We start from the raw sequence: 15,710 nt of genomic DNA on the forward strand, positions 1-15,710 counted from the left end.
TGCAGGCAAAGTGACATACAAAGCTTAAAATGATTTACACAAAGATTTTTTTTTACATTACTGTACAGTAGTGTTGAACAGTCTGACAGCAGTGTCTAAAAGCTTCTTGAAAAAAAGTGTCAAAATAGCAACAAAAACGAGGATGGAAACGCAACAAAGAAGCGACAAAAACAAAACAGAGGCTGAGAGCTCCAGTCAAGAAGCTTTTAGATTTGGGTAAAGGCGAACTGGAGAGAATGCGCTCGGTTGAAGGCGGTTAAAGGTCAGAGGTTAAATTTCTGTATTTTACTCACTACTGCCACCTCAGGTCATACGCGTAACTGCACATTCTGTATTAAGCTGACCCGAAGTAACACCTTTTTGAGTGACAGAGCAGGATTTTAGAGGCGGTTGTGGTGAACAGGTCTGAGCTCATTCTACACACTAGGACATTGCTTGAAAACGTAATTTTAACATTTTTAAACTCCATATAGTCCCTTTAAGGTTGTCCCTGGACCAACAGCATCACAACTTGGTCTCTAGAGACATATACTTTTTCGGTATACCTTCTTTCGATATTTTATATTTTTTTTGATACCAGTAGTACCTAAAAAAGAATTCCGATAACGTATCCTGGTATCATTTGTATCCAGCCCCAGTCATGTCATAATTTTCTTAGATTCAACATTTTGTATTTCACGTATTGCAGTACAAGTACAGCCTACATTTGTGCCACAGCCACAAGAAAACATTAGTTGGACATGATTTTGTGTCAAAGCCTTTATTGATTTTTCTGTTTCCGCGCGGAGCCTCTGTCCTTGTCACTCGTGTCATGTGTCGACCCTCGTTGTGTTTGTCATCTGTCACCGCCGTCTCTCTCTCTGCTCCACTTCACTCATTCAAGCTCAAAATATGAAGTAAAAGGGGAGGGGGTGTAATACCACTTATCGCCACTACACTACAAAACCCTTGGTGAGCTGCCCATTCTGTATCATGCTATTTTAGCCATCCCAAAAGCATCGCCATTTATATGATATATTGTACCATTACCACTATGGAGCACTCATTTTTGTATTTTCTGGAGGTATTTTCCGACCCGGAAGACAAAATGCTTGGATTCAGTTAACTCCGGCCCCTCTCTCTGCTCATACAACTTTACCGTTGTAGAAATGTAAATACCATAGCAAAAGCAGTTATAAGGAGTTGACATCTGCAACACAGCTTCATAAATGGTTAACACACATGCTAACAGGTGTTTGGATTGACTCACTGCTCTGGTCCATGGGGTGTTTACATAATGAGACTCACGTTGGTTATAAAAGTTAATCCACTTTGATTCTGGTGAAGGTTCACCAAACATCCATCAAGAGTCAGTCACAGAATAACACTATTTTGGCTGATAGTCGCTGAATCCTGGAGAGAAATTCCAACTTCTGGCGAGTGGCCTCTTCTTTAGGAAGGTTGAATAAAGTCTTGTACCTCCTTCCAACCAAACGCACTTTTCTCGCGTACATTAGCGTTAGGTAAGAAAAAAAGAACAGGTGTCCAGAGTAGGTGAGAAAGAGCTCCTTCTTCACAGCTTTCAGAGCAAACATGACATCTGTTCAGACGCCCCCTGCAGGGGCAGCGCGGACGCTTCAGGCACTTTCTTACGACAGAAATCATCACATTAAAATCAGGCCGTAAGCATAGAAGTAAGACATTACATTACAGACGTCGAGCACTTCTTTTCCGCTCTGACGACACAGCGGAGCAAGTCAGTCGTTCACCAGCAGAGGGCGGAGCAACTGCTCAGACAGGAAGATTCAGGAGGATTGCGGAGAACTGCGTGAATGAAGCCAAAAGACACTCTGGGGGTGTTTTTGAAATAGCATAACAACATGGTTAAACGCTGATACATGCCCTTTAATGTTACTGGAAGCTGTGCTGTAGACTAAATATGGATCGTGGAATTTTGGTGGTTATTGACTTGCTTCTTTTTACACTTCCTACACATAATATTTTGGTTCTTGAGCTGAGAGCAATGAGTGTCAAACTTTGCGTTTTGCAAGACTTTGGACTTTGTCAGATCCAATTGCGATAAAAAACAGTCTGGATTAAACATAAAAGGACTCTCTTTGACCTAACGACAATCTCTATGGAAGCTCAAGTGACAGAATTGTTGAAGTTCTCAGCTTTCAACTGAGGCTTGCTTGTCCATAAAAATGTAGGGAAAGCGCAGTGCCTCCTTTCATCTGTTCTGCACCGCGCTGTAAGTCAAACGCAAACTTTCCCACCGTATTTCCGGCAGATTAAGCCCCCGACGAATCTTTCATGTTTTTGTTCAAAGGCGTTTGTAAAGCACTTCTTTGTCTGCGTCATTAATCATTAAGCCTCCCCATTCCTCCTCACCCAAAGAGCCCACTTACCTTATTACTCAATAGCCTATAAATGTCTTGCTGATTGGGCGAAAGTTAAACATATGCAAGTGTTTTTTTTTTTCTTCCCTTTTGACGGATCGTGCCGCTCCTGTTTTCGGCGGCGGCTTGTCACTTTTCGACGGGGCGTGTTGAGTTATTATGGCAGAGAAGCGGGACCATAAATTTCACCCGTCAGGCGAGAGCTCCTCCATTGTGGCTTTGATGGATGGGCTGCCGTGGCACGCACCGGAATCCAGAGTTTGTTCCCTTAACGGGGGCACATTTTTTGGGCTGCTGTAATGCATTGGTTTTTTTGAGACAAAGAAGGGCTGGATCGCTGACTGGTGGGTCACGGAGGGGGCATCTCGGGGATGAATAGGGTGAGGACGGGGTCGGGAAGCAAGTCAGCTGTGATTTAAAGGGGCAGTAAAAGCTTTGTGGTCAGTTCTGCTCCCACATCTAAAGAACATATAAACATTCAAAATGGCGTCCCCCTTGGTGCATGCAACAGTTACAGTAACAAAAAGCGACAGCAACTTACTTCGGAGCTTCTTCTGATACAGAGGAAAAGCTGTGTGACGATAGCATTGTTTACTTTTGACAAGACACCAGAAGTATGAGCCTGATTGTTGACTTAAAGTGATAGTCTGTAAGTTTGCAAAGTGAGGAGAGATGGGGTCAAATTCCTCCCCTCTTTAACCAGAAAGCACTTTTGCAAAATGAGGAGAGCAGGGACAGAATTATCAGAAGTAAACTATCAAGCTCCTCCCCTTCTTTCTTGATAGATACAGACGGCATCTCATCATAGAAGGGGGTGTGGCTTCGCTGAGGGGGAACATAGAATCTTTAGAGAAACACAATTGAGCCATTTTCTGGTGGAACATGAACTTATTTATCACATACAAATAAAGTCAAGGGTATATCGGGCCCATATGGATATTTTCTCACAGCGGATTGTTCAGTAGAAGGGAAAAAACGGCAGTTGTAGCTAGCGCTAGCCAACCGAGGGCATCAAGTTAGCATTCTCCGTTATTTATGTATTTGTGGGCTGTTGAACCACTTTGCTCTTCTCCATGTCTTTGTATCTTCATTTAGTAGAAAACTATATTCATAATTCAGCATTTGTTAAAGTAGTTTTTGAATAATTTGAGAAAGTTTAGATATTTCTCCAAATTGTTTTCCCCCCTTAACTTTTTTCAAACATGACCATATATGGGCGAATGGTATCCTGCCGATTCTGATTTGTGCCTGAAATCAGCAAAGGGAGGGACTTAATAATACTTATGTTACCTCAAGTTTCAGATCCAGGCCGTCAATTATACACAATCTATTAAGTGTGTAAAACATTGAAACTTGCAGACTATCACTTTAAAGTAACTATAGTTCAGAGACATGCGGTGCTCAATAAAAAAGTCGATTTGTGGGTGAAAAGAGTCGGTACAAAGAGCCGACTCTTAGCTAGCACAGGGGCTGTCACGACCTCATTTGATTGACTCATGCAAATCCTTTAGCCCAACGATGTTTTTTTTAACAATTTTACACGTTAGAAAGGTTTAAATGCATTTATCGGTTGTTGTCTTTGTTATCCAGTTAATACAATTGAAGCGTGTTTTAAAGGAACCTGTCTAGTCTTTGTTCGTGCCCATGAAAGAGCTTGGTAGCTTCTAACTTCACCCCCGTTTGGAGCCATAGGAATACATTGGTAGGGGCCAAATGCTGACACCATCTTTAGTCTTTTTGCGTGACTGAGCGCACGCACAAAGACCAGACAGGTACGTATCAACTCGTCTAAGCTCAGGTAAGAACATATCTCAGTATGTAAAAATGGTGGCTTGTTCCTTTAAAAAGCAATTAACATAAACACTAATCTGAAATCAGTTAACCTTGTGTTTTCTCTGTATGTAATGAGCCTTAAAAGTGTAGAATATATTAGGTTTAGCAAGAACATGAGGGTTAACTAGATTAGGTCCTTTCCCAAATGCTTTATTTTGATAATCCAATATCATGTAACCTGGAATGTTCCGCAGTGTGGCTTAAAGCAGCTCAATCATTCATATCCGGATCAAAATACTTCTGGCTTTGAAACTTTGCAGACTCTCTTTGAACATATAACACCAGCTTTTTCTCCTGGTGCGTTGAATAGCCCGTAATAGTGCGTTACATCGTCAGGCTGTCAGTCCCTTCGTCTCGCGTGCATTAAAGCCGTCAGAGCCAATCATTTCAGCTTCAGAAAGTCACCAACTTTTCAGAGAAATGAAGCTTAAATGGCATAGGAAATCTATGGAAGTGACAAGAAAATTCAGCCTTGTCGAGAATAAAATAGCGGCAAAGGTACAAAGAGAGAGGTGGACTTAGTTTCATGGAGATTTTGCGATCAGAGGTTGAACGGTTTTACAAAGGAGCCACTCCATCCGAAGCACCGAGAAGGTGGCTAAGTGTTAAATGGATTTGCACTTTGGGTAATTGTCATATTAATAATGGTTAAATACAGAGACGGGTGTCAAAAGAACAGGGGTGTCCATGGGAAAATTGACAGCGTTTAGTGAACAGAGCAAAAGACAGTGGGCTTTGTTTGATGTTACTGTAACACATTTTCATGGAAATGCATTTGTGGAGTACAAACAAGCGTTACTGTCAACCCTCAGCAATTAGAGTAATCACAATTGAATCAAAATGGTATAGTAGTATATAATGTGTATAAACCTTATTTACGCTGTGATTCATTTAGTTTAGCACAGAGAAAAAATCTGTCCCTCCAGCACAGATGCTCAGCTACACAAGGTCAAATGCATGTTTAATGACTCTAAAAACATAAAAAGAAATATAGTAAATTCCTGCTTCCTGATCCCCTTGTTATGCCTACAATAGTATATCAAGGTATATTTATTAATTAAAGATAACGTTTTAGCTCAGATCTTCAGATCATTTTCCTATATTGCACCACAGTATGAAAGAAATCTGAAGAAGACTCTCCCAAAATGTCATTTTTAATTGAAAAAATGTATTTTTGGAGATCGGCTCCTTGAGTATGCGGTGCTGCTTTTTTTTGCTTTCCACATTTGAATATGAATGAATGAAAAATTATTACAATGTAGCACTTTTTTTAAGCTAAGTAAACTCATGCCCCTAGAGGCCATAAGCGCCACTGCAGGTGTTGTAGCATGTTGCATTTTTTTTTTTTACTTATTAATTGTCCGTGAGAGTCAATCCTATACCACATGTGTCATGGTAAAGGCCCCACATGCAAGGTGATTTAATGTGGAGGAGCATGAATTTCGGAGCATGTCAAAAAAAAAGTAAGTCTCAACCCCGTTCATGTGCGGAGTTTGCTCACACCAGCCACTAGGGGGCAGCTTAAATTAAAAAAAAGGAAAGAATTCCACACGTGTGCAGCAGAGGGCACTGACATAAAAAGAGATCAGGATATAAACAGCATGTGACAGTCACGTGGTAAATGGTCAGTCTGCCCCAGGACAGCTGTGGCTACTTACTTACAAGCTTACTGCCATTGAATGTGGAGTTAATGAATAATGACTTCATGTAGCACTTTGAGAAACATGTGACATAGGCTGATAAAGCACAATAAGTTTAAGCCGTTATTTATGAGGCCACAGTCCGTTACAATACATATATGCGGCCCGCGACCCGCCGTGGGGGCTGAATTTCGGCCCTCGACCCAAACGACTTTGATGCCCCTGTACTACGCTGACAGAAAAGACAAAGGGTGAGGGGCATATTGTACATCCAATTACACAATGGAGATATTTTTTTTTTACTGTTTACGTGGCGCTAGCCCGCAGTTAGCTTTGCCTGTTATCCTGTTAGCTTCTTCTTCGTGATTCCATTAGTGTGTATTGGTGGCTCCGACCCGGTGGCAGCGAAGTTACAATTGTGGTTTTCTGGCCAGAGCCACCTGGGGGAGATGAAAGACCCCCCAATCATCCCATTAACATTTGTATTAGGGACTACGGAGAGGATTTATTAAGGTAAACAAGTTACTTAGTACTGCTTTATGTGAAGTGAATCCTCCTCAGTGCTCTGTGTACTGGATCTTCACCAAAAGAAAGGGGGGAAATAATCAGATTTAATTTCTGTACTTGCTGTAGTTTCCACAGTATTGTACAGAATGACAAACACCTCAGAAATACTTATGTGGACAATCTAAGCAACTGCGCCGCTTTATGCTCAATCTGCACTGGAACCCTAAGGAGTTGACTTTCAGCGTTTGAAAGCTAAATCTCTATTTTGAAAAGCGACAGCTGCCTCTCGTCCTATACGCTCCTCACCTCCACCGCTTCACGCTGTAATTTAGACGTCCCTCTTTTGCGCACATGCATACATTATGCTACTCCCATGTCATTATAACCACCTAACCTCCGCTCGGGCTCAAAAATGTGACAAGTAAATGGCGGCAAGTCAATTGGTTTCACAAGAAGTTCGCCGTGTCAAGCTCGACAAGTGACATTAGGAGTCTATGATCTTTCCACCGGAGTGAGTGGCGGTTCGAAATTGCACCTTGATGGCATGGTAATACACCTTGCATGTCTTCAAGAGCGGGAAAATTAGACTCCCGTTTTTTCTTTTTTTTCCTTCCCCCCTCCAAGAGTTGCCTTTCAAAGCTCAAAAAAAAAATGTGACATGAAAATCGGCGGGCGAAACGAGAGCGGAGGGATGTTGAATAAGAGGTGATGGAAAGAAAGTGTCGACTGGTATTACGGGTATTATGTTTTTTTTCTTTTTTCTCTTTTTTTTTTTCCAAGACCAGACGTTTTTTGACGCTGAAAAGCCACGCCGGTTCTCCTCGACTGCGCCGCGGCGTTCTCGGCCGTCTCGAAAATTCGACATCATTTGCAGGGAGCTCAAGTCGAAAGCCTGACATCAAGAACTCGGGGGGAACAGGAATGAGAAGAGGGGAACAGAGAGCGATATAATGTGACATTTAGTGAAAAGTACACAGCTCTGTGCTTTCATTGTCTTTGTCAGGTTAACTCTTATTGTTAAAGGATTGCGGCGCACCGTTCAATCAATCTTAAATGCTTTGGGGACACTTGTTTTTCATGTTTTCAAGCCAAACAGTGCATACTAAAGGAATTCTGCTCCATACAAAGCTTCATTATTGCAGCAAAGAGATTAGATTCAACTACTTTAAAGGGATGTTTCAGGAGTTTTGACATAGGGCCTCATTTCCTAGTAATCCAGAGTTTTGCTGGTACCTGGAGATATTTTTTTGTAATTCATGCAGTTCTTATATTTGAAGAGTTCCGTGGCGCTAGGCTTGTGCTAGGCTAGCGCATTTCTATGTTATCAGCTAGCCTGCATTAAAAACAGTCTGACCCGCTCCACAGAGCACCTGAGGCAAATCACTTATAACACCAGACTAACCATATAAATGTCTGTGTCGATAGAATAATTTTTGGAATATAACTGACCTTGCATCACATGAATGATCGCATTTTGAGGGACTATTTTCTAGCAGATCACTCCGCCGCTGCGTAGCTTATACAAACACGAAGGTGATGCTGCTCAAATATAAGGTATTTTAAATGCAAAATGGTTGAAATTATTCTACTCCAAGTTGTCATTGATGTTAAAGGGAGCAATTCCCAGTATTAAAGGAACAGGCCACAGTTTTTGCATACATGTTCTTACCTGAGCTTAGACGAGTTGATGCGTACCTGTCTGGTCTTTTTGCGTGTGCTCAGTCACGCACAAAGACCAAAGATGCTGTTAGCATTTGGCCTAGCATATTCCTATAGCTCCAAACGGGGGTGAAGTTGGAAGGGACCAAGCTCTTCCACGGGCACACACACAGACCAGACAAGTATGTATCAACTCGCCTAAACTCAGGTAAGAACATATCTCAAAATGGAAAAACGGTGACCTGTTCCTTTAAGAACTTGGGGGTGTAAACCTTTGATCAGGGTCATTTTGGCACTTTCTTTGTTCATTACGGTTTAAACATAGCAAACTCAGTTGTTTGACCATAAATGGCTTCACACAACCACTAACCATGAGTGAAAAAAAAAACGTTTTGTGTTATCTTTCACATTCATTGAAAATTAGTAGAAAAAAAAACTAAAATTCTGCCAGGGTATGTAAACTTTTGAGCACAACTGTATATATCCTTGTTAATGATTTGAAATTGCTCTCTGGCGGCACTTGGAAGGTCAGATATCTTTACGAGGTGGTACCAAGCGTGAAATATCGGAGATCCACTGAGCTCCACTGCTTGAGGACATATTGATGTACCTCCTTGCGTTGTTTCAGCCCTGCAATTTAGCGAGAGCAAAGGAGGCCTCGTATTAAACCAGCAGAAGAACAGTAACAGTTGTCACGATGAGTTACAGCTCAAACACGTGAGACTTCAGAAGCCTCTAAGTCGGCTCACCTTGACTGCTTCTGTGATCTCCCCCCTTCCTCCACTGTTCGCGTCGGATTCTTTGACTCCATTTGCAAAGCGCTCAACTGTCAAACTTGCGGTATCGCGCCGGAAGTCAGTCAGCGCGGCAGCGGATGACGGAAGGCGAGGGGAGAAAGGAGAAGGCATTTTTTTTCTGCGTGTCTCCTCGATTAGCCAAAGCCGGTCCGGAGCTCCGCGCGGAGGTAAAGCGGATGGAGATTACGGGGCGGTTCGACAGTAGGTGAGGACTGCGTGGCAGGTCGGAGTTAGCTTCAGTGCTAACGCCGCGATTCGAGGCGACAGCTGCCATATTACGGCCCTCACAACTTTGTGCAAACTTCAGGCAGAGCTGCTAAAACCTTGAGCTTGATCATGTGGCAGGTTTCCGTGACAGTAAGAACGTGTTGGAGACATGGCTTCAAGAAACATTTAGTCTAAACAGGTTTGCAACAAGATTTTCTGAAAAGTGCAGGCCACAGATACCTTACAATTAGTTATAGTAATGTATAGTATATCTACATACACATATTTTAAACATGCATATTGTAAATAAGCTTGATTAACAGCCTTGATCTGAGATTGATCATGTGGTTTATTTGACCAAGTGTTCGACATATCTTTGATGTCACACTATAATATTGGATTATAGTGTTTATACCAGGAATACAAAACATGCTCCTAATGACTGGCTCAACAAAGAAAAAGGATATTTTTTGCAGTGAATAATCCAATAATGGGTTTGGATGAGGACCAAATATTTGCCTGCCTTTAAATCAACATCTCCGTGGTGACCAGCTGGAGACGTCCCACTCCCAGTGAAGTTACAGTCAGATGTTAGAAGAGGTGAACCACTTAACATTAAAAATGTGTGTAGTAGAATAAATACTGTACTTGTAATTTATTGGGTAAGATGTTATGTGGTTTAAATCACCCTTTTTCTGTTTTGAAACTGGCTTCAGCATGCGTAACTTGTTACCTTAATAAATCCTTTTCGTAGTCCCTTGGGGGGGTAATACAATTGTTAATGGGATGATTGGGGGATGACTGCGTGTCTTTGGCCTGAAAACCACACTTGCAACTTCACTGCCTACGGGTCAGAGGTCCCAATATATACAATAGAATCATGAAGAAGAAGCTAGCAGGCTAACGGGTAAAGCTAACTGCGGGATATCGACACTTAAACAATATTTACAGCCAAGTTTGAGTGACAAAAAAATTCTCCATTGTGGAATTGGATGAACAATATCCCTCTCTCCCTTTGTCTTTTCTGTCAGCGTAGTATTTACTCTCACGGACAATTAATGAGTAAAAAACTGCAACATGCTACGACACCTGCAGTGGCGCTTATGCCTCTAGGGGCATGAGTTACTTAGTACTGCTTTAAAGTACTCTAGAAATGTGAAAAATACTGTCAATTCCTCCAACTTTCTTAGCAGAACTCCAATTTAGGCCATGTAAGATGTAGCTACAATGGCATTTGCAAAGTGATGCTTTACTTCGACCTCCAACTGGAGGGTCCAGTGCAATGAAGAAAATCACCCCTCCACCAAGCAACAAACTTGCCTTCCCTGATTTTAGATCAATGTTCAAATCAGCGCTATATGTGCCCAAAGTGGTTCACAAACAGGAATAAACAGAAATAGACACATCAAAGCAAAAATGCAGCTCAGGTTGATTTCGATGCCAACAGTTTTGAGAGCTGTTAAAACGTTTCTAGTGTTGGAGGAGCTTTAATGTTTTGAGGGAGGCGGTTCCAGAGTTTGGGAGCATCCACACCAAACTCTAAAGAAAACGTGTGTGTCATAGATTTTAGTACAGCGTATGGTTTCCAATAGGTCTTAAAGGAACAGGCCATGATTTTTTCATACTGAGATATGTTTTTACCTGAGCTTTGACAAGTTGATGTGTACCTCTCTGGTCTGAGTGCCCGTGGAAGAGCTTGGTCGCTTCTAACTTCACCCCCGTTTGGAGCTATAGGAGTATACTGGGAGAGGAACCAAATGCAAACAATATCTATGGTCTTTTTGCGTGACTGAGGGCACACAGTTCTTCCATACTGAGATATGTTTTTACCTGAGCTTAGACGAGTTGATACATACCTGTCTGGTCTGAGTGCGTGCCTGTGGAAGAGCTTGGTTGCTTCTAACTTCAACCCTGTTTGGAGCTATAGGAATATGCTGGGAGAGGAACCAAATGCTAACAACTTTCTTTGGTCGTTTTGCGTGGCTGAGGGCATGCACAAAGCCCAGACAGGTACGTATCAACTCGTCTAAGCTCAGACATATCTCAGTATGGAAAAACTGTGGCCTGTTCCTTTAAGAGATGAACAACAAACAAAAACAGTGCTTTCTTTCATATGGTCAAAGGTTCATTTCGAAAGATGGCGAATATCTTTCAAAAGTCCAACAAATGGTGCCCATAACGGGAAAACACTGAAGGAAACCTGAACTTTTGACATTTGGGGACAGAATCTGAGGAGGAATCTCTACTCCTGCTCTTTTACTTGCCTGGTTTAACGTAGTCGATATGTGCAACAAATCAAAAACCACCCCCTACGCTGCGCTGATGCTAAGACAGCCTCTGCGGCTCTACTGTAGCGCTAATGCCTTCCCTCATCGAGATTTAATTTGAGGTCTCTAATCTCTTCTCTGCGCTGTCTTGGGCTGTACAGGTAGTGTGTTTTGACAGTGCTCAGGTCGGGATGAGAGCCAAGCAATGGGCAGATTATTCCTCCAAAGTAGGCCTAAAGAATGATTTTGTCACCTCTCAGCAGCCGGATTAGGGAGGAGCGCTTCATTCGGGAATTAGTGTCACTCGGTCGGGCGGAGACAAGCGGGCGAGGTATTCAGGCAGACAGCGTCGGACACTTACCGCTCCATTTGTCGACTTAGCGATCGGGAAGCAAAGATGATGGTTGCGTCTCTGTCAGCCGGAGTTTAAAGGAGATTCAGGTCGGGAGAATGGAGACGGGAGCTCAGGAGATCTCAAAATGCCAAAATGGTTTTATGTTTTTACAGCGGAAGTGATTTAAGACTTCGCGGAAAAGTATGAAAGTTGTGGAAACATTTGCACTTAAAACTAGTGACTTGTGCACAGATACACGTCAGGTTTGCAAAGCGATACAGGATGGAAAGATCTTTGTTTATTGTGTTATTTTAGCGTGACAGGCTAACTGTTGGCATCATACAGTATTCAGTCATATTCACTTAAGTCATTTTCACTACAATATTGGATCAACCTTCGATTCTCAGCACCCTCTTTCCCACGTTTGGCAACACTGGTCTAAACCGCATTATTATCAGAAAATAACTTGCAACCTAAGCTTTTTTTTTTTGCTTTTCATTGAGTTTGTTTATAAGGGCTCGAAATTCCCGGTTATTAGCAGTTTTCGGGATATGCTGATTAAATGTCACTGACAAATCGGGAAACTCAAATCCCCTGTTTACACGATCAAATAAGGAAACCCGGCTTTTCCAATTTAAGCTCTGTCCGCGCAGGCGCATACATTATATTTTTGAGCACAATATGGTGGAAATATTAAAAGCTTAAATGTGTGGCTTGTTTTTTTGAGTCACTTTGGGCTAAATGTTTTGCTCATCCTCTACATCCTGAGCTATGGCAAACGGCAACAATGGCAGATTGTTGATCATTCCTTACCTTTACCGATACTGGGTAAATAAGGAATTTTAAAGAAATATTGAATAACTCATGCCCCTAGAGGCCATAAGCGCCACTGCAGGTGTCGTAGCATCATTAATTGTCCGTTAGAGTAAATAATACTACGCTAAAAAGAAAAGACAAAGGGAGGGAGGGATATTGTACATTGCCTCACAACCCAATGACACTATGGAGATCATTTTTTACATTTATTTATTTAGTTTTAAGTGGGACAATGTACATTAATGAACATTAGGACAATGTAAATGTACCCGAATTAGCAAAAAGGCTAGTTTTCACCGGTAGTCCCCATGTTTCACTCAAACTTGGCTGTAAATACTGTTTAAGTGGCGCTAGCCCACAGCTAGCTTTGCCCGTTAGCCTATTAGCTTCTTCTTCAGGAATCCATTAGTGACTCCAACCCGGTGGCAGCGAAGTTCCAATTGTGGTTTTCTGGCGGGAGACACCAGGGGGAGATGAAAGACTTGTATTACCCCCAGAGGGACTACGAAAGGATTTATTAAGGTAAACAAGTTACTTAGTACTGCTTTAAATCAAATAAGTGGAAATACTAAGGCACACATGGGCTGTTGTTTGATTTGATTGTCTGACTCTCTCTGAACAACAAACAAGTGCAAACACCTCCATCAACTTTGAAGCCCACTAATATATGGCTACAGCTTCTGCCTTAATATTGAGATGCCTGAATCATCCCCTGTACTAAACCTGTGAACACGCATTACACGTTATCTCTTCTGGTTGTCTCCTGCAAAACCATTACGGCAATGACTGACGACAGAGTGAGCTAAAAGACAAAGTGGAAGAGCCCTGACAAATAAGATCAAACTTCAGACGACCTGCCAGCGCTGTCACTCGGTATCTGCGTCTCTGGAGCGTTCTGTCCACTCACATTCGTCAAATCTTTACTGTTTCTTTCAAGTCGCGAGCGTTGCGAGAGGAGAGACAGATGCCGATTGACAACTGTACGTGGTCTGCCGGCTCCGTTTCGGTGCCGCGGTACCGGGATGAGTTGTTATTATTGGCAGGAGGCGGGAACATGTTGCGGTTTGAAGCCTCCAAATTGGAAGAGACGCCCGTCGGGGAGGAGGGTTGGACGCAGGGGCTTGTCATCTCACTCTGCACCTCGGGCCTGGGCAATTTTTTGAAATCTGACAAGCAGTGATTAGACTTGCTATTTTCTTTTTTAACATATACATTTCGTTTCAGTTTGATAGCAAGCAACACTAAGGCTCTTGCATTTCACGTTATAGAGGGAATTTGCTTTTTCAGGTATTTGGTAATTATGTCAAGCACCATCTTACACTTTGTTGGTGTAAAAATGCAATATTGATCTAGTAAAACAGCTTGAACAAAATATCCAGTAGTTTCACTTCCTGGTTTTCACGTGACCTAGTCCATAAGCCATTGCCACCCCCCTTGCTCCCTTTTGCTGAGCAGCTGTTTCAATAAAGAGGAGAAAAATGCAGTGAAGTTGTAGTGAAGCGGTGAAAGGATTAACAGGGTGTCTACATATAATTGTGCATATAATTATATTTCAAGTGAACTTACACAGAAAAACAGTTGAGAAATGAGAAATCTAAATGCCAGTGTAATGATTTATAATTACTTTTAAGGCCTTAGTTTTGGCACAGTTCATTGAAAGACCTCTCATGCTTTTCAAAAACCCGCAGAAACCCTTATTAAGCTTAGCAAGAGATGGGGAGGTGAGGAAAGCATTTCCTGGATACAAAGGACCTCAGGAGGCGGCTAAGAATAACCTCAGGAGAAGATTTGAAGATTACTCAAAGAAGAGTGGTTCAAAATACCGCTCCAGGTATGTTTTTGATGCGAGGAAAAAGCTGAACATTGTACAAAGTTTTCATCCATCCATCCATCCATCCATCCATTTTCTTCCGCTTTATCTGGGGCCGGGTCGCGGGGGCAGCAGTTTCAGCAGAGATGCCCAGACTTCCCGATCCACGCACACCTCCTCCAGCTGAGGCGACACCAGGCCAGCTCAGAGTCATAGTCCCACCAGCGTGTCCTGGATGTTCAACGAGGCCTCCGAGACAAATGCCCTAGCCACCTCAGCTGCTCCTTTCAACGTAAAGGAGCAGCGGCTCTACTCCGAGCTCCTCCCGGGTAACTGAGCTCCTCACCCGATCTTGAAGGGTGCGCCCAGCCACCCTGTGAAGGAAACTCATTTCGGCCACTCATCGATCTCACGCTCCATCCATCCCTCACTCGTGAACAAGACCCCGAGATACATCAACTCCTCCACTTGAGGCAAGGACTCTCCACCGCCGCGCTTTGTCCAGTTCGGCTTTACCCAAATCTAAAAGCTTCTTGACCAGAGCTTACAGCCTACAGAGGAGTGTAACTGATCTTTATGGAATTTTTCGTCACTTTTTTGTCATATTTTTGCCGCATTTTCATCCTCACTTTTCATCCACACTCCTTGCTTTTCATCATCTTTTGTCACTTCTTTGATGCTTTTTTCCTGCTTTTTATCCTAATTTATGTTTTGACTTTGATGCTTTTTTTCAAGAAGCTTTCAGATTTGGGTTAAGTCGAACTGGAGATAATGTGCTCGGGTTAATGTGGGGGTTAAGAGTTTCAAATGCACTCCAACTCACTTGATTGAAAATAAAGTATTTCGAAGTGATTTTGCAGTAGCGGGACTGCAACGTCATAAACAGTGAAAACAAGCTTTCACTGTCAGCTATCAACGTGCTCTCATATCACGGTGCCGTCATGAGCGCGCTTTGTTCCCGCCCGATGTGGAATGTGGATTACAGTTTAGTATTCCCTCCATGACACGTTAAATCCAAGAAATTCAGATCCGAGAAGTCCGTCCATAAATCAAAGCATGACACTGGAAACACGTTGCAAAGCCTTTGTATTGTGGAGACTTCCTTATTTTTCAGCGGCCTCTCAGCTCACCACAACATCTTGCACTAATGGACGGCCACGGCGATAAATCACGCAGACCAGAAGCCATTAGCAACAGGAATGCACAATAAAATAGGCTTAATAGTGTCGTAAAGTCCGCACCACACTTTGTCTGTTCAAGTCGCACAGTTATATCCTGTTATATTTTACAGCTCTTTTGTTCGAGCCGAATCTTTAGAATCTGTTCATTTCAATTTTTCACTGTTTTTTTTTTAAAGAAACTTTATTCTAGAAGCTTTTAGCCTTCGGTAAAGCCAAACTGGAGACACTGTGTATTCAGATGGGGGTTAAGTGGTTAAATCAGGGGTGTCCAAAGTGCGGCC

At 42.5% G+C, this 15,710-nt stretch overlaps 1 long non-coding RNA gene across 1 annotated transcript in view; it reads left to right on the plus strand.

Moving 5' to 3' along the window:
• LOC306978673 overlaps positions 1-15,710 on the plus strand; it is a 222,654-nt gene that overhangs the window by 10,507 nt on the left and 196,437 nt on the right. The window lies entirely within an intron of this gene.

This window comes from Gobius niger (assembly GCF_951799975.1).
Source record: "Gobius niger genome assembly, chromosome: 19".
NCBI lineage: Eukaryota > Metazoa > Chordata > Actinopteri > Gobiiformes > Gobiidae > Gobius > Gobius niger.